The sequence below is a fragment of the Camelus ferus genome, chromosome 6, assembly GCF_009834535.1.
Source record: "Camelus ferus isolate YT-003-E chromosome 6, BCGSAC_Cfer_1.0, whole genome shotgun sequence".
NCBI lineage: Eukaryota > Metazoa > Chordata > Mammalia > Artiodactyla > Camelidae > Camelus > Camelus ferus.
In genome coordinates, this window is record NC_045701.1 from 81,483,237 (window position 1) to 81,501,650 (window position 18,414).

The window sequence follows — 18,414 nt, forward strand, 5'->3', positions numbered from 1 at the left end:
TCTTTTTCCCCCTCAACCCCTGGCATCTACTATTTTACTTTCTGTCTCTATGAAAATAATAACTTTAGGTGCCTCCGAATTTTTTCTTTAATTTAGGGAGCTACTTTATTAAGTCTTTCCAAAGACTTCAAAATTTATTTAATAGAAAAAGCAGCTGTCTTTTTGTACTTACATCCTGTCTGCTTAATATTTCATTAAATAACCTAATTACAAGTGCAACTGGCATAAACAGGTTTGAGAACAAACACCATAAAACAGGTTTGGGGACAAACACAACTCAGTTCGGGCAGAAGTACATGAGGGCGCTAGAGAGAGGTCTCTGATTACAAGTGTCCAGCCTGCTGCGGGCATCCACCAGATCGCTATGCATGAGGACTAGAAGCTTCCTTCAAGCTGCTGAACTGGTTAAGGGACCTTCATCTACTGTCTAAAAATACTGATAGCATTTACTGAGTACCTATTATGTGCCAGGCACTGTGCTAAGTATGTAACTTGCATTATGTCACTTAATGTCCAACATCCGTGAGGGAAATATTATCATCTTCATTTCACCTCCAGGAAACCGAGGCACAGAGGAGGACACAAGCAGTTTATCCAAAGTTGCATCACTAAGAAGTGGCAGAGCTGAGATTTTCAAGTTGGTGTGAATTCAAAGCCTGCCCTCACTCCACCTGCTACACTGGCTCTTCAAATGAACATCAAATAAAAAGTGTAACAAGAATAAAAACGGAGAAGCGATCCTTTGTTTTCTGCTGGCATCATATAAAATGACAAAATATGTCGCATGTGGTTTTTTTTAAAGACTATAATTTAACAAACAAGGGATGCACTTAAAGCCTCACAAGAAAGGAGTGTAGGTAGTCCAAGCTGCAATTGTTCTTTGTTTACATAGGAATGATTTCAGTTAATTAAAGACAGAAGAGTTAGGCAGTATTTGTAAGGAAAGAACTGAAGTCAGACATTTTAATTATGCTATCAGATTAGCACAAAAAAGAGAAGAGGCTGGAAAGTTCATAGAATATAATAAAAGCTAAGTATGTTGCGTCTCAAGATAACTCTTTGGATCAAGAAATAAAAAGAATGAAAGAGCCAGCACATCTAAAATAATTCAGAGAATCAGATAGTAAGTGACTAATCAGAGAGGTCTCATTATAACCATCTGTATCAACACCCACATGGAAAAAAATCAAGCTACAATTTTATTAGAAGTATTTTCCCAAGAAAATAAAGCATGATTTTTGTGGCTGTCTTTTAAAAAGAAAAATGAATGGCATATCAAAACAGATACAGAAACATTGAAAACCAACCAAAAAAAGAGGAGGCATTTAAGACTGCCAAACCATGAGCAGAAACAAGCTCTGTTTAACAGCCTATGGGAGGCCTGGCAGAGAGAAGGGTCCTCGTCATCCAGGACACACGTGGTAGCTGCCTTCTATATTCACAAGCAAGAGGTCACTCATTGTCCCCCAAGGACGCTGAGATACAAAGATAGCAGCAGAGATTCCCAACAGAACAGCACAGTCAGGAAAGGCTGCCCGTGCCATTCGGCTCTTTTCTGTACCAGCAATCCATCAACCGACGTACATCTAAGACCCAGACTCTGTGTCAGATACCCTGACAACTTCTCTTTCATGGGGCCATCTGACCTAGACACCCATTTGTACACAGAACGTCTTTGCTGGTTGTCCCAAAGACATCTCAAATTGACATCATTATCATCAGCCCCACACCTGATTCTCCTCCTGTGTTCCCTGTCACGCTGAATAGAGCCACCATCCACTCAGACTTCCAGGCCAGGGGCTCAGGGGCCATCCTTAACTCCTCCATCTCCCTCCACTGCACATCCTGTCACCAGGGTCCTGTGGATTTAGACGTGAAACATCACTTGAATGCATCTGCTCTTCTACCATACTCCCTTATTTGAGGACCTAGACTCTTGCAAGAAGGCATCTTAGCAGTGATCAGTTTGGTCAAGGAGTCTGATACATGACCTCCTCACTGAGCTCCAACTTCATATCAAAATATGATGTTCAATTCCTTCAACAAGCAGGGTAGAATCCCTGGAAAAAAATGGGAAGAGAAAGTTCTTTCCCTTAGCACTTTAGGTGTGAGAAATTTTTAGCATCCTTGTTAGAGACAGCAGAACCTCAGGTAACACCAAAAATTTGTAGCCCAAATAAAATAGTCCAGTTTATTTTCAATATCCTTCTATTCAATCAACAGTCTCCTTCTAGCAGTTTTAAACTATAGTGATTCATTCTGAGTAAACACAGAAATATTTCCTAAGGAATTTCTCCCAGGTAAGAACTGTAAGGATGCTACTTGGATCTTCCAACACAGTTGCCTCCTGGAGTCTTTCCAACAGCATCTGTGCTGACATACAACATACAGATCTGGCTTTGAACTCGGCCACTTCCTAACTGCAGGCCTTCAATCAAGTTACACAGTCTTACAGAGAAAAAGAAGACAATGGCGTTTGTTTGTAAATAAAGCTTGTTAAATTCAACAACAAATATTTAGGGTTCTTCCATGTCTTGGCTATTGTGAATACTGCTGCTATGAACATAGGGGTGCATGTATCTTTTCGAATTAGAGTTTTCTCTGGATATATGCCCAGGAGTGCGATTGCTGGATCATATGGTAGGTCTATTTTTAGTTCTTTAAGGATCCTCCATACCGTTCTCTACAGTGGCTGCACCAACTGACATTCCCACCAACATAACACTGTAAATCAACTATACTTCAATTTTTAAAAATGCAGAACAAAACAAAACAAAACTTCAATTAAAAAAAAAAGGTTCAACAGCAAATAATAAAGATCAGCCAAGGGCCAGGCACTGTCTTGAGCACCTGGGATTCCAAGATGAAAGTCACAGCTCTGTCTCTGGCACTTCCAGTCTAGTGGGGCAGACAGATATGGAACAAGAAATGTGACAACTTATGAACATGCTAGAAGCAAGATGTGAGCAAGCTCCATGAAGAGGGAAGACTGGGGAGGATGGAGAAGAACTGAATGAGAACTTATTTGAAATGGGAAAATTATGCAAACACTTGATGCCTGATACCTGACTCACTTAATAAATGCCTTTCAGTAGTTTTGTTTTGTTTTGTTTTGTTTTGTTTTGTTAACCCACATTGAGGCTTACAATTGTTACTGACCTAACCTTTCTCTTGTCTTCCTGAAAGTTCTTATATATAATCAGCAATAAAACACCTGAGGGTCACTGTATCGTGAAGACAAACAGCCCTGACAAAAGGGCCTCTGTAAACAACAGGCACTAAATTGCCAGGTATCTGAAGAAGCCACCTGGGAAGTCAAGCCTCCAGCCCCAGGGAAGCCGTCAATGGACTGTGGTCCTGGCCAATGTCTTGTGTCACCTCATGAGAGGCCAGGAGGAGTCAGAACCACTGGTTAAGCCTCTCCTGGATTCCTGACCCCCAGGGATTCTGCTGAGTATCAGGGTAACTTGTTACTCCAAAATAGATAACTAAGACACAGGTCAACAGGGCATTAATGATATGGTCTTTATTGTCAGGATGGCATAATTTTCTTAGTTAAAAACCAACTCCTTCCATTTCTTTTCTCTGGAGCATAGAAACAGGAGATGCCCGATCCTGGGTTGTGAGACAACATGGAGTTAGTGCTGGTTCTACTTCTTTCTTTGCTTCACATCAACACCCCAAGAAAGAGACTATAGTTTGAAATGCCAGAATTATGTGACTATAAGAGAGTGACGGGTCATGACTCCTTAAAAAAACATTTAAAACAAGGTACACAGCAAGGCAAGGAATAATGAAAGCAAATGACTTACCACTAAATTGTAAGAATTGAGCAAAGAAAGCAAAGTAAGTTCCAGCTACAATTATTAGATAACAAACTATGAGTTTTTAATTTATCAGAACTGGTGATCTTGGTACTCCATTTCATTTATTTAAAAATATAATTTTTATGGGTCGTGTGAATTAGTATTTAGTAAAGTTGAAAGGTGCTACAGTTAGTAGTAAAGTTTCAAGGTGTTGTATCTGGAACCAAAAGAAAAGGCATTTAATTCTCATTTACTGTTTGTCTCAAAATTTAAATTCATTCATTCACAAACATTCACCCTATACCTAATTTCTGCCAGGAATTACCCTAGGGCTCGGGAATGAACTGGCAGGAACTATGATCTGTGACCACCAGCAACTCACAGAGGGTAGACCAGTGCTTCTCACACGTGCATGACCAATGGGGATATTTTAAAATATGGATACACAGGCTGATTTATAGGAACTCACATATTGAAGGTGGGGGAGTGGGACCTGGAGATCTCCATGGTTTTAACTCATCACTGCTTGTGATACCTAGTCTGATGGTTCTCCACCACCAGGGTGGACAGTCATTCAATACAGACCACAGACTCAATCATCAGATACTTACTGAGCACCTGATCTGCAGTGCAGGTGCTGGGAGCTGGGGGGGCTACTGTATACCGGAAAAGATGCAACATGAAGTTAGAAGGATGACAGTCAGCCAAGTGGAGGGGGAGGTGATGTTCCGTCATAGGCAGAGCACGCAGTGCCTTTTGGGAGCAGGGGGGCGGAGCGTGCACGAGGAACTGGGCCACATCCCCAAAGGTGGAATCACACCAGGTAGGCTCGATGATTAAGTTAAAAGACACAGTAGCATATTCATGAATTCTGAGCTTCTTTTCATTTGAAAGAGACCTAATTGAGCCTCTGCTACAACCCCCAAGGTCACACAACAAAGAAAGGAGCTGAATCTAGGTCCTGCGACTCCAGTTCGAATGTACTTTTTTCTTGATCACTTCCTCCTAGGCATAAAGGACATCTTCAAGAACCAGAACAAGAACAAAGTATATTTTTCATTTCTAAGAAGATTGTGTTGTTACTATAGGCATACTTTATCTCGGGAGCTATCAATCTGGGGCATTTTTGAAAAGATACAATCAGCGAAGAAAAAACAAGGTGGATGTGAAAAATGTCTTTGAAGCTATTTCAGTTGCTACTGTTGGAAAATGTTTGAATTTCAACTCTAGTAGGCATAAAATAAGCTTATAGAAAACAGTAGTTTTGAAATCTGAATCAGTGACCTAGAAATAAATCTCAGAGAGGGATAAACGAAATTTTGAAAGAGCAGAATCAAAGAAAATAAAAATGTTATTTCCAAATGGTTTGTAAAAATAATGTTTTTGGGTTACAGTGTGGAAAAAGGTACATTTTAGATCTACAGGTATTAATGATATACTGGCATTTTGTTACCTAACACCAGCTGGGTAAGGAGTGTATTTCCATCAAAAGGGTTTATCACTGGAAATAACTGAAGGATATTCACCAATAATACAAAATAGTCTCACCAATAATACAAAATCTTTCCCCTTTTCAGGGTCTTTGCCATCTGGCACCTACGCCTGCCATTTTCTGAGGTTACTCAAAGGAAATCATTTTGTCCTTCTCTGGTACAAAATCAAACTCAGATCTCTTATTTCTTGATTTCTCTGTTCATCCTGCCTTCTGGAATCACTGTCTTCCCATTGTTCCCATGAAACTGTAGGTTCCTGGCTGTCCTCTGACCACTCCTTGCCTGGGCATCCCTCCCCATCGTGGGCATCCTCTCAAGGCTTTGCCTGGTCTGCTTCTCTTTCTGATCCTCCATTGGCCAACATGGCACCACGATGCTCCCACTCACCCAGGCTCCCCAGCCCCGGGAGTTAACTGACAGTTCTGTTGGCACTGCTTCCTAATATCCAATCAGCTTTTGAGGCTATCAGATTCTGTATAACATTCCTAAGACTTGCGCTTTCCTTCACATGTCTGTCTCCTTTACTCTGGAAACAGGACCACACTGACTAAGCCCTAGTCAGTTACAATGGCTCCCTGCAGATCAGCTCTTCATTTTCTGGTACATCCTGCAGCCTGAGGCCAGATGAAGACCTTTATCATTATGTCCCCTCCTTGTCCAAGAATCAGTACATGCCCTGCTGAATCCAACCGCAGTGCCCCTTACCCAGAATGACTTTGCCCTTTGTAAACCAAATCTACTACTTTCTCCAAGATCCAACATGAAATTCGTTCCCAGACGATGCCTTCCCTTCCCAATCGAATCCCCTTCCACAGTGGATTTTAAATTCCTCAGCAGTCATATCAGGATCACTCTCTCATGCTCATGTACTGTAAATAGAGGGCAGTTCTTTTAGAGGCCACGGTACTGAGGGGCCAGTGAAAGGGTCTCCATAAATGTTTGCTGAATTGAACTGAATTCACTGCAGCTCTTCCAAAGCTTAATTTTAATGATATAAAGATTGAGGAGAAACAGAAAGCACATCTTGCTTCAGCTGTAACAGTTATTCCTTTAATTTCTTAAACTATAAGAACAGAAATAGATATACACTAAAAGCATTTTTTATTAGAAACATCAATGGAACAAAATCATTATATATTCTTCTTAGTTTTGTCTCCTCTGACGTTTTTGGTGATCTTATCACTCTGATTACAAAGGGGTCTTTTGGCATCTGAGGAGCTAAAATTGATGACAATGGGTAGACTCAAATATGTGAAAGATGAGTTGTGTCCAAAAAACCATGGGTCAGAGAGATATTTTCCAAATGGGAAATGAATTCTGACAGGAAGCTGCCTGCTGGGAAATGAAGGAAGGCTTTGAAAAGCTAGTAATCATGATCAAATTTTAGTTGTGTTGACTAGTTTGAAAGACACATGTGGAATCTACAATATAGAAGTTGTTCTGAAAAGAACATAATTATGCAGAAGTAAAAGCCAAAGAGCTTTTAAAATTTAAGCATCCACATTGTCTAATGTGTTAATATGTCGCAGGTAACACGTCTGTCTTACAAAGTAACTGAGGTTCAAGAGTTCTTTGTTAGGCTTATAAATCTTACCTCCTTTATATCAAGATTAGCTCCTGACTAGGTAAAACTAGCAGGAAGTTGCTTTAGTAAGACAGATTGTTTAAATAAAAAATCCTATGTGAAAATTAAAATCATACATATGTTCCTGTACCTAATCTCCTCTGTATTATTTCTTTCTAATCATATGTGAAATGCTCTCATTCACTCACTAAGCGTTTATTGAGCACTGTCCAAAGCTCCAGGGATTCGATGATTCCTACCCAGAAGGAACTCACAAGTCAAAGATAGGTGCTTCTGGGCTTGGTGGAAAGAAATGGAGAGTAAAGGACAGGAAATAACTAAAAAGAAATAACACTACATGAGAAATTTCATGTTTATACCTAAATTAATTGAAGAATACAACAAATCAATGTCAAATAAAGCCAGCAAAGATCATAGTCTGCCAACTGGATCATAGTCAGAATTCAATTTTCTGAAATTCTCATGTCTGAATGTGTCAAGCCAAGACAGAAGTGAGCAACAGTTCAGAACATTTCAAGATGCTGAAAAACAGTGACGGTGTAGACAGAACCTACAGATAGGAAATGGTCTCTACATTTATTTCACAAGAAATGTAACTGTGGATACTTTTGTCTCCTAGATTTCTTCTGGCCATAACTTGTTCATCACCATAAAATAAATTTAGAATTATATTATTATACCATTGTAAAACAATTTTAAAAGAGTAAGAAGGAATCATTACAGAAATTTTAGAAAACATACAAATGGTCAGAAGTGATTCATATGACCAAATCCTAACAATTCTACAGGAAATTGTAGTACAACAAAGAAAATCTTGGAATGAAGCAATATGCTCTAATAACAATTTTAGGGAAAACAGAATAAAATGCAACTGCAAACGCAAACTTACTTGGTGGCCCGGGATGGCCTCCCCTTCCTTCCTTCCTTGCAGAATCCGAGCCCCTCCCATCCTCTGCAGGATATAGGACCACCACACACCCCAACAACTGCTCCCTTTTCTGAACTGCTTATTTCATCTCACCCCGTGGATCTAGGCAGTGAATAACCTGCTACTGTTTATTTTCCTTTTTTTTTTTTTTTTTGCCTTTTTTCCCCAAATAGATCATATGCTGTCTCCTGAGGACAGGAAGTGTGCCTTCAATTTCTCTGTATCCCCAGCAACTAGGAAGCACCCTTCACACGATAAATGTTTGTTGACGAAAACACATATGATCACTTTAATTTTAATATTTATGTGAACATTAACAAAATAGAGTTGGTTAACCTTTTGAAGAAAGGATCTGAGGTTAAAATTTTTAATGCTATATATTTTGCCTTATTTGGCAAGATCTCTGAAGGATTCAATATAACGATGTATTATTTAGACAGGTAAAAATGATAAGAAATGAAACCATTCCCATTAAAAAATAAAAATTTATATATTCTGAATGTTTAAATCTCTTTAAACTTAGATATAGTACACAGAGAACAAAAGACGGTCAAACCTTTCACTAACAACCCTTATTTGTATCTCCTTTCCCTCTGCCAAACCCCAATTTATAAAGTCATTCTAACACATCCAAAGAGGAACACTGTTTAAAAAAATTTTTAATAACAAACAGTTTTAAATAAGGCACAATTGTCCTAAATGAACTGGACCCACACATTTTTTGAATTCTACCTACCACACCCACACACTTAGCCTATTTAAACTTCAGACTCCCCAGTTCAAATGTCAGTGGCACCGGAGTGTCAGAGAGAAAAATCACGTGGGTAATCTGAGCTACACTAGCAGATTAGAGACTGAGTGTGTCAGGGGAAGTGTGGGGGGCACAAGTTTCCAGGACTCTTAGATGGCCCCACTATCCACTCTGAAAACAATTCCTTTCCCATCTCTTGCTGGTACCCATGTCTCTGTAACATTCTGTGAGTAGACAGATGTAAGGCTTTAAATACAAACACCCCTATGCTGTCAGCATTGTTTGGTGCTTCCCTAGAACCCCCTTGACCCTGTCCTCACTGCTGGTATCCAGGATCCGTGTGATTTGGGAGAAAAGGATCTCACCCACTCCCACAGTGCCAGGGTGTGCTCTACCAATCAGCAGGGTGCCAGTGCCTTGCCCGCAGTGACTGGTTCTTAGATTAGCAGATACTCCTGGCCCCCATAATTAGCTCAGGGGTGTCCCACCACCTTGGAGAGAAGCCCAGGACTTCTGACTCCCCTTCTAAATAGAGCAGCTCTCTCACCTGGGGCTAGGGAGATGATGGGTGTGAGGGCTGGAGCTGCTGCAGTCAGTGTCGCAACCATTAGGAGCATCAGAACAAGATCACAGTGGAACTGGGGGCAAAGGCAAGGCTGAAAGAGCACCCCAGCTCTGACTGAATTATCCCCAAGCCAAAGTCACCTCTCGAGGGTTCAGTTGTGAGAGCCGACACATTTCCTTTATCACTTACAGCAACTTGAGTTCCAGTCAGTCACAAATTTACATCTTAGAAGAAGGCAACAGACTGATTCCAAATTGCATCACAAGGTTCACTCAAGTCATATCAGACAGATCCTGTCTTGAAATCAGGTGCTGATTTAGAGACTGACATACGAGCCCTGGGCATCTAAAAGAGGAAGAGATGTCACAGAGAGACAGATAAGGCACTTTAGAAAACGATGAACAGTTTAAAAAATGTTAACTTACGCCCCAATTTTGCCTATGCCTTGGTTGTTAGAAAGCCCAAGTTCTAAAAGAGATTAATTCTTCAATTGTAGGATTTTAGACTCTCTGGCAGGAGTGATTGGAAAGATATTTTGGAGCAGGGGTCTTGCTGGGAACCCCTCAGATTACAAACTCCCCAGAGGAGGCACCAGCACACTGGCTCTATTCTCCCTTCAGATCTGAATGGCCCCACTAATCGGTTTTCCTTCCCTAAACCTTAACTACTCATATAGTCGGGGCTGCACATTATAACCAGTTGCTCGTTCACTTAAAATTTTTGAAGTCCAACCCCTGACCTTTGAGGTTCCAAGCCTGGACGTAGCCGACAAAACCCGGGGACAGAGCTGCATCCATCTCAGGGCTCCTGCACCCACAGGTTCCTCCTCCAGGCAGTTCCTCAGAGGCACCAAGAGCCTTTCCTGCCCGGATTTCACACACCCTGTGCATTTTGCCTGAGAAGCTCTCCGCACGGCCTGGCCTTCCCCACCCTCCTCGCGTGACTGAGCCAACTAGATCCCCAGGGCTTTGCTGAAATGCCCCTCCTCCAAGAAGCCATCTGACCGCCATCCATGTCACTTAGGACCCCGGTTATAAGCAGTCATGGCATCCTTTGCTTTTCTAACATAGCAAGTAGAGAGATTTGTGATGGTCTTGTTTTAGTGCAATTATTTCCCTAAGCGCTATTTTCCTGATGAGACGGTACCTGAGTATGGAGGCAGGAACTGTCTGGAAGGCCTGGATTTGCTTAATGATTTCTTGATTTCTGCTGTTTAGTGAGATTCCTCTGTCTCCTTCCTTAGGGCAATACGCACGCCTGATAGCAGCCAGCTTGCACACAGCTCACACCTACCACCAGCCATCGATGTCCTCAGCCAGCACCTCTGCCCTCCCCACCCCTCCCCTCCACCAACGGGGCATCTGCTGCTGCCTCACTGTGTTAATGCTTGGCCTTTTCTAGAAGTAATGAGTTCAGAAGCAGCACAAGGAAAGAAGTGATGAAAAGCAGGACCAGCTTAGGGGAGCAATCCTCAGGGAATAAACTCCACGCAGGGCTGCTCTGCCTCCACGGTGACACCCCAGCCCCACACAACTCCCCTCACTCCACCTTAATCTCTTATTTCACTGTAGTCATCTGAATCATCTATATTTGTTTGAGTTAATAAGCATTTAATAAGCATTTTCTTTTAATAATGCAAATGCCTGTGGGAGGATTAAGAAACTATCAGTTAAGTACACATTAGTATGAATTAGTTTAATCCAAAGTACCTCCCTACTAACATCCAGCTGAGATCAGCTCCACTGATGAAACGAGAGCTTGGATGGGGTGTGGGAGGGGGGGAAACGGCAGGTGATCTGGGAGCTGTGTGACATGAGGACACTGGGGGCCTCTGAGGTAGGAGGACGAGGAGGAAGGGATAAGCTTAGAGCCTGGAAAGGCAGAGGAGAGGCTCCGCCTCCTTCTCCCTGTATTTTAACACTAACAGTTCCCACAGGCATTAGGGTGCGGGCCACCCGCTCTAGGGATGCAAGGTGCTGGCGGGCTCGCCTGGGAAACTAAGCACCACTCTATCATGCTGTCAGGCATCACACTCCAGGCTCCAGGTCCAACTTCCCTGAACTTTAGAAACCAATCTGTTCTTAGTTGGGGGCTATACTGTGTCACTTCCAAAGGGGAAAACCTCTGTACTAAGCTCACAATAGGTGTGCAGTACACACCTGTTTATGTGATGCATCAACAGTGTACAGTCTGATCACTGCCTCCAGGAACCCGAACCCTGAGCAGAAACTCAGAAGGATGAAACAAAAGGAAAGGTTTCTTTCTGATCATCTTCCAAGACCTTCATGGAGTTTGTGAGTGAGAGTGGCGGCGTGTCGAATTATGCATTATAATAGTTCAACCGTTATTGCGTATGGTCCTCAGGAAGTTTATGATATGAAATATTCCTACTATGGAAAAAGAGACTTTGGTTTTGTATCATGCCCCTGCAAAATGAGGCAGGTATACGTACATATCGAGATAAAAGTAACCCGTGGAGCTGAGCAGAGAACCGTCTTCTGTACAACGCTCTCCTGGATTCATTACAACTAGGGGTTCTCTTCCTGGTGGGCACCCCCTGGGGGGCTCCTCCTGCTATCTTTCAGATTAAAGTATTTGTTTATTTTTTCAGTGGCTGACTAAAGACAAATCTGCAAGCTAAGGATAAAGACACTTCAAACTCTGCCTTTGAAGCCCGTTTCACGTCAAGTAATTGACTTCCCTCCTAGGGACCAATTATAGATCAGGAGGAAAACGAGGCTCATAGCTTTCATGAGAAAACCAGAGACGGAAACATGGTTCGCACCCTGCTTGCTTTCTTGTAGAAACAAAGGTGTGTCTCCTTCCTGTACGTTAAAGAAATATTATCATGTTTGGCAAAATAAAAATATCTCTAATGTGCTTGTCCCTCCCCTTCATACTTTAGGAATGTTAACCCCAGCTCACCCAAAAATATCAAGCAGCCAGAAAACAAAGACAGGGTCTTGATAAGAAGGAAAAGTACAGAATTCCCTAAAAAGAGGGGTAACAGGATCTCAGCAATGTACTCTCCCTCCTGCCTACATGTCCCTACTACGTAACTTCCAATCGCCACAACCCTGTGGCACTCTGATGTCCATTAGGTGAAAAAAAATTCTGGATACTCACACGACAGTGTTAGAATTAATGGATGAGGTGACAAGGCATTGTTAAAAGTAGGAACTCTGGAATCCGCAGAACAGACTCTGCATTCTGGCTTGGAGAACAGGAAGTTTCTACCCTTTTCTTTAAGCCCTGCTGCAATATAAAATGCGGGTGATGAAAACAGCCACCCTGGAGTTGCTGGGAACAGTAAATGAAACAAAGCACGAAAATTTTTAGCAGTAGTAGGATGACAACATCCTAAGGGTGACCTCACACAGAATCTAGTGTCTTAACTCTCAAGGTCAGCTGGACCAAGCAACGTGCTAGCCTCCCACTCTGATAAGAGATGGAGAGCTCCCAGAGGCCTCGAATGGGGCTAAGCTTGCAGAGAGGAGCTATAGTCACTCCCAGGGGACACAAGAAAGACAAAATTCTCCTTTGAGTTTCACCACCTGAGAAACATTTGAAGTGCCCTTTCTCTCTCCCCCCCACCCCTGCCCCTGTCTCCCTCTGTTTCTCTGTCTCTCTCTCAATCAGATAGAAGATAGTTAGGAAGGGAAATAGCCTTCCCCATCACCCTTGGACAGAGAAGTTGGTACAGTACATATAATTCCCCAAATTTCCCAAATGCCCGGGTAAATTCCCTCAGCACTATAAATATCCAAAGTGTTTAGTCTGTGTTTTAGGAATAACGAAAAACAACAGTACCTAGAATTAGTCATCAAGCTAAAATAACTCAATCAATCTCAGTTTAGGCAAATATGAGAGCACTTAATTTGCAATAATTTCATGACAGATCTCCTACCTAAGAAAGGTCAAAAACTCAGCCTCTCCAGTATTTCTGGCACGAAGGTATGTGGATGTACCATTTTCCTGCTGGATATGGTAGGGGTCTCAAGGGAAGACATTATCCTCCACTCTACCAAAATCCATATAGGGATCTAGCAGATGCGATGTAATTTATAGCAATCCAATAATTTTAATTATAAACTAAATTTCCTTAAGCTGGTCATAAAAATGTATAGTTGATACACACAGAAGAATGAATGTATGTTAACAAACAGCTACATTATGAAACATGATAATAAAACTAAACCCTGTGAGCCCAGCCCAACCTAAGAACTAGAAAATGACCGATACTTTCGCCGCTGCCTGCATGCTCCTTCCTGACCTCAGTCCTGTGCCTTGCCTTCAAAAGTAATCGCTCTCTTAAGTTGTGAATATATCATTGCCTTGCTTTTCAAAAAATTTTTGCTGTTGTTGCAAATATGGATCTTCAGGTGTATATTATTTAGTTTGGCTAAACACTGCAAAAATTTTGAGACCTTTACCTTCAAGTGGAGCTGAAGCTGGCACCGCAGAGCACAGAGTGGCTCAGCTGTCGCCATTCTCCCTTAACAGGCATCATGGGGCCCCCCCGCCCCTCATCTCTCAAGGGAATCAGCCCAAGTGCAAAGGCCTCTCCTGGCTTCCGCCCACAGCAGTCATGAAATTTCCTTCATTCTCAATACAGGTATCTGTCTACCCAGCTGTTGTCTGAAATGGGGTGGAACCTGCTGCCCAACCAATATGAATCTAACTGCTAGACATTACTAGTTTGCACAGAGTGGACTTGAGGCTCACCGCCATATTGGTCACTGGAGAAGTCCTCCTGCCTGAAGGGGACAGAGCACAACCCAGGACAGCTGTGAACCTTCCTGATGGCTCTTCATTAACAAGCACACCAAGGCAGAGGACTGTTAGGCCTGGTTGACCATATCATTTGGTCAACATATTCACTAATTCCCCTGGACTTCCTTCAACTTCTGGTAAGAACCATGATTTCCTCACCATTCTTCCAGCAAGCCATGTCACTGTCAGCATCCCATCCTATTGATAAAACCGGTAAGAACTGCAAAGGGTCTGAGAGCTCAGTTTCCTGGCAAGTTACCAAGGTGGCCTGCCACAGTTTCACAGATGCTGGCAGAAGATCCAGGTCTGCTGGCTCCGAGGCAAAGGACGTCATCACTCACGGCACGGTGGGCAGCACGAGTATCACACGTTTGTGTCACTACCCCTGCCTCCAGATTCTATGGGATGATGGAGATGGGCTAACAGATACCTGTGCACACCTCGGGTTGCATCGCAGAAGAGGAATCTAGAGTTTAGGGAGCCTGGGTCTTTTTAAATGATTGTAAACATGCCTGTCTTTTGTTCTGGAGGGAGACACTAACTCTGTTTCCAAGGTTGTTCACTATACAACTAGCTTAAACTTCCTTGAAAAGAGATTGTGGAACAAAAGGCAGTCATCGCCTTACTCCTAAGATTTGTAGAAACAAGAGAGGTCCACAGAGCTCACACAGTCTATCGTTATCTGTTATACTTCAATTAAACATTTCATACAAAAAGCTCTTAATTGTATGATTGTTTTAAATTCTATCTTGAACCCAGCAGTGACAATCATACTTGCAGAGCCCCGCAGAGGAACATGTCTGTGTGCTGCAAAGTATCCCCCAAAAGATATGTGTTTGTTAGCACTAACACATATGTGGTTTGCAGGTTCAGAAGTTTTGAAGGAACCTTTCTGACTCAGTTTTTTTTTCTCTAGTAAGCAAGAACAATAATTTTGCTCTGTAATATTAGCTTCAAATTTAATTAATAATTCTAAAAGACATAACGATCTGCTGTGAGCTAGAACTATAAAAATACTGAAAGTTCTAGCCAGGGTCTGTATGGCCAGCAAGCTTCCTCAGTATGATGTAAGCTCATCTTTCCAGTGATGCCCCAATTTTACATTATCCTACAATTTGCACCTTTTCTTCCCAAATCTGCCAGTTTTCTCATGTTACTAATGTACTGACCTCTTCTTTACATTACCCTGTAATTGATGCCTTTTCTTTAAGTCCATCCCATTCCCTGCATTACCAACAGACTGACCTCCCCTTTATCATGCCCTGCAATTTACACCTTTCCCCCCGACTCCATCAGATTTCCCAGGCCACTGCTAATGTACTGACATCTCACAATTCGCACTGCATTTCTTGCAATTTATACTTATTTTTCAGAAAAGCCGGGGGAAAGCTGCCTTGTGACTGTGTCTAGGGCTGAAGACCGAGACTGCTGAGTGTGAGGGCTCCGCCACAACCCTTTGCACAGGGCCCCCGACTTAGGATGTGATTAAATACGAGGATCTGGGTCCTGGGCTGATGGCTACGTACGTGACAGAAAGGAGATGTACGTTTCATAACCTGTCCTTTAGGAAAGCTTCGCAGAGGCTCTGCAGGATGAGAAGAGTCTCTAACAACTAGCTTAACATACATTGAACACATTCTTTTTTACTGCGTTCATACGGAGACTTTTTCATATAATTAACACCTTCCTCAGTTCGTACCACTGCTATTTGCCGTATTTCCTCCCGGTCACTTGGAAGTAAGACTTCCTGCAGAACGTGCTACCTACGTTGAGTCTTAAGTGAGTTCGAGTCGGTGAGACAAAGGGAGGGAGGATGAAGACAATTACAGATACAGAATGCCGCACGTGCAGAGGCACAGAGGTGCAGGTCCCAATCCTTTAAGGAACTAGAAATATTTCAGTGGTCGGAGACCAGTCTGAGTAGGAAGGCGCCTGAAGCAGATAATCCAAGAGTGCCATTGGCAGGTAGGAATCTAGTCAATCTGCGTAACTAGGAGCCATTCAAGAGTTTTAAGCTGGGAGAGTGACGTGCTCCTGTTTGAAACCAGAATAAACTCTCAGTCCCGTTTTCTGAATTCCACACCCATATCTTCACTTCCTACTGAGCACCTCTCTCTGGGTGTCTCCTCAGACTCTACGTGTTCTAAACACTTTAGGTTGTCTTTTGCCTCAGAACTGCTGAGCTTCCTCTTTCCTTGTGTTACTTTTCTGGGTGCACGGTATTACCATCTACCCAGTCACCCACACCAGGATCCTCTAAATAAACTTCCTTCTTAGCCACCTATAACCAGATTTTGTTATCACCCAAGTCTGTCTCGGGTTTTCCCTCCTCACCAGCCTTGACCCATGTCTGCGGTAACACATACCGCAGATGGGGTGGCCCACACAACAGCAATTTAGGTGCTTATAATTCTGGAGGCTGGAAGTCTGAGACCAAGGTGTCAGCGGGGTTGGATTCTTCTGAGGCCGACGGCCATCTTCTCCACGCGTCTTCTCACGGCCTTCCCTCTGTGTCTGTGCCTTAATTTCCTCTTCTTACAAGGACACCAGTCATTTGGGACTAGGGCCCACCCTGATGATCTCATTTAACTTAATTAACTTTTTAAAGACCCTGTCTCCAAGTAGTTAGAGTGAAGTCCTAGGAGTCAGGACTTAAACATAGAAATTTTAGGGGAACACAGTTCAGCCCATAACACATACCCTATCATCTCCTCACAAGCTCATTGTATGTTCTCCTAATTTGTTTCCCTACCTCAGTATTGTCTCCATTCTGATGTACCTCAGGATATCTTTCCCCACGCAATTTAAAATCTCTAAAACTGCGGTGCATCTTACCCTGGCTGGTATCTCAGCATTGTGCCCCAGTTTAAAGGGCAGAATTTTTTTTTCATCCGTGGCACATGGTAAGAGGGTGCCCTGGGATCTGTGGTGTCTCAAACTTAATGACACGGCACTGTACTCCAGAAAAGGGTGTGGCAGTTTTTTTGATCTGCTGTTTTAATTAAAAGTCCTCCACCTTAGCAATGGGTAAATTCTAAGCACTGTCTCAAAGAAAAAGAACATCTCAAAAGGCACCCCTTCATACATTAAGACACTGAGTAACGATATTGAGAGCCAACCGCGCACTTTAATTTACCAGTCTCAAGACAGTGAGCCGGAGGAACTCCAGTTGGCAGAAAGCTCTGTGAAGCTATATCATGAATAATGACATTCAGGTCCCAAAACTCAGTAATAAAAAGAACCTGATTGTTACCACTTTTCGTACAACTGCTTCTACATTTGTAATTAAGTCTGTGCCTTCTCTCCAACACCGTGCAATGCTGATCACTTACAACATGGGTCAGAGGGAAAAGACTTGAGGCCCTGCTATTTCAAAAGATAAGAGAAAAATTCTAGCCTGCATTTGGGACACACTCAAGAGTATTTTGAGACAGTAATCGTTCACCAGATGAACCCTTGTGGTAACTGTGGTATTTGGGTTTGTAATGCTTTCACAGTGTTTACAAGGTCAAATCTAAATTCATACATTGAAAATGTGTTCTATTTTCACTGCGGAGTATGGGCTGAATCGATTTATTTGCTTATTTTCAAATGCATCTACTGGCCTTTAGAAGCCATTATTTACATAAAGGTCCTTTTGAACTTTACAAACGTATTGGATGCTACCTACTGTCCAAATATTTTAATAAGGTATTAGGTATGTACAAAGCAACAATCTATTTCCAAAATAAGAAAATGAAAGATGAAAATCATTGCCGAACGCCTTCCTTAACCATATTTTTAAAATAATCATTTTCCCAGATTTCTTTCTATCATCCTGAATTAAAATACACTTTCTTAAAATATTAAACCATATGAATATCTAAATCTATTTTCAGTGTTTTATACAAAGAGTAGAGAGTACATTTTTCATAGCTATCAATATGTCTTCTTTGGGCAGGTATTTTATTTATTGGTTATTACAACCCAGTGTCTGTTTCTTTTAAATTGACCTAAGAGACAGTTAACAAATGTGAATGTTTATCTTAACCCTCTTTAAGGTCTAAATTCACTTTTCATCTTGGCTTTTCTCATTTTCACCTTGTACCTGATTACTTTACGAGGCATATGTCTCTTTCTTCCTTTAATTGCTTTTTGTACTTCCTTTTTCATTCTTTTTTTTTTTTAAGTTGCTTGTTGCTAAGCAATGTGCATAACATTAGGACATACATTCATTATCCTTGAATACTGTCTACTTGGTATTATTTTCCTTTATTCTTTTACCTCATTTGAATTGATCTAAGCTGTACTTTGTTTTCTCTTGACCTTTCTCTTTGCCAAAACATATTCCCCCCTTTTCCTGCCCTTTGATCAGTATTCAATAGCTATTGTATTCGATATTTAGCCCCACTTTTTTCTATTCTCCGTTGTTTCTGTTAAGCTCTGGTGGACGGGCTCGTATCACTAGACTGTTTCTCTTTTTAGTCTACTCTGCCTCACTCCTTTTGTTCGCAGTTAAAGACGTAAGGAAGAC

At 42.0% G+C, this 18,414-nt stretch overlaps 1 protein-coding gene across 8 annotated transcripts in view; it reads right to left on the reverse strand.

Moving 5' to 3' along the window:
• EFCAB11 (EF-hand calcium binding domain 11) overlaps positions 1–18,414 on the reverse strand; it is a 134,586-nt gene that overhangs the window by 57,848 nt on the left and 58,324 nt on the right. The gene's annotated exons all lie outside the window — the stretch shown is intronic.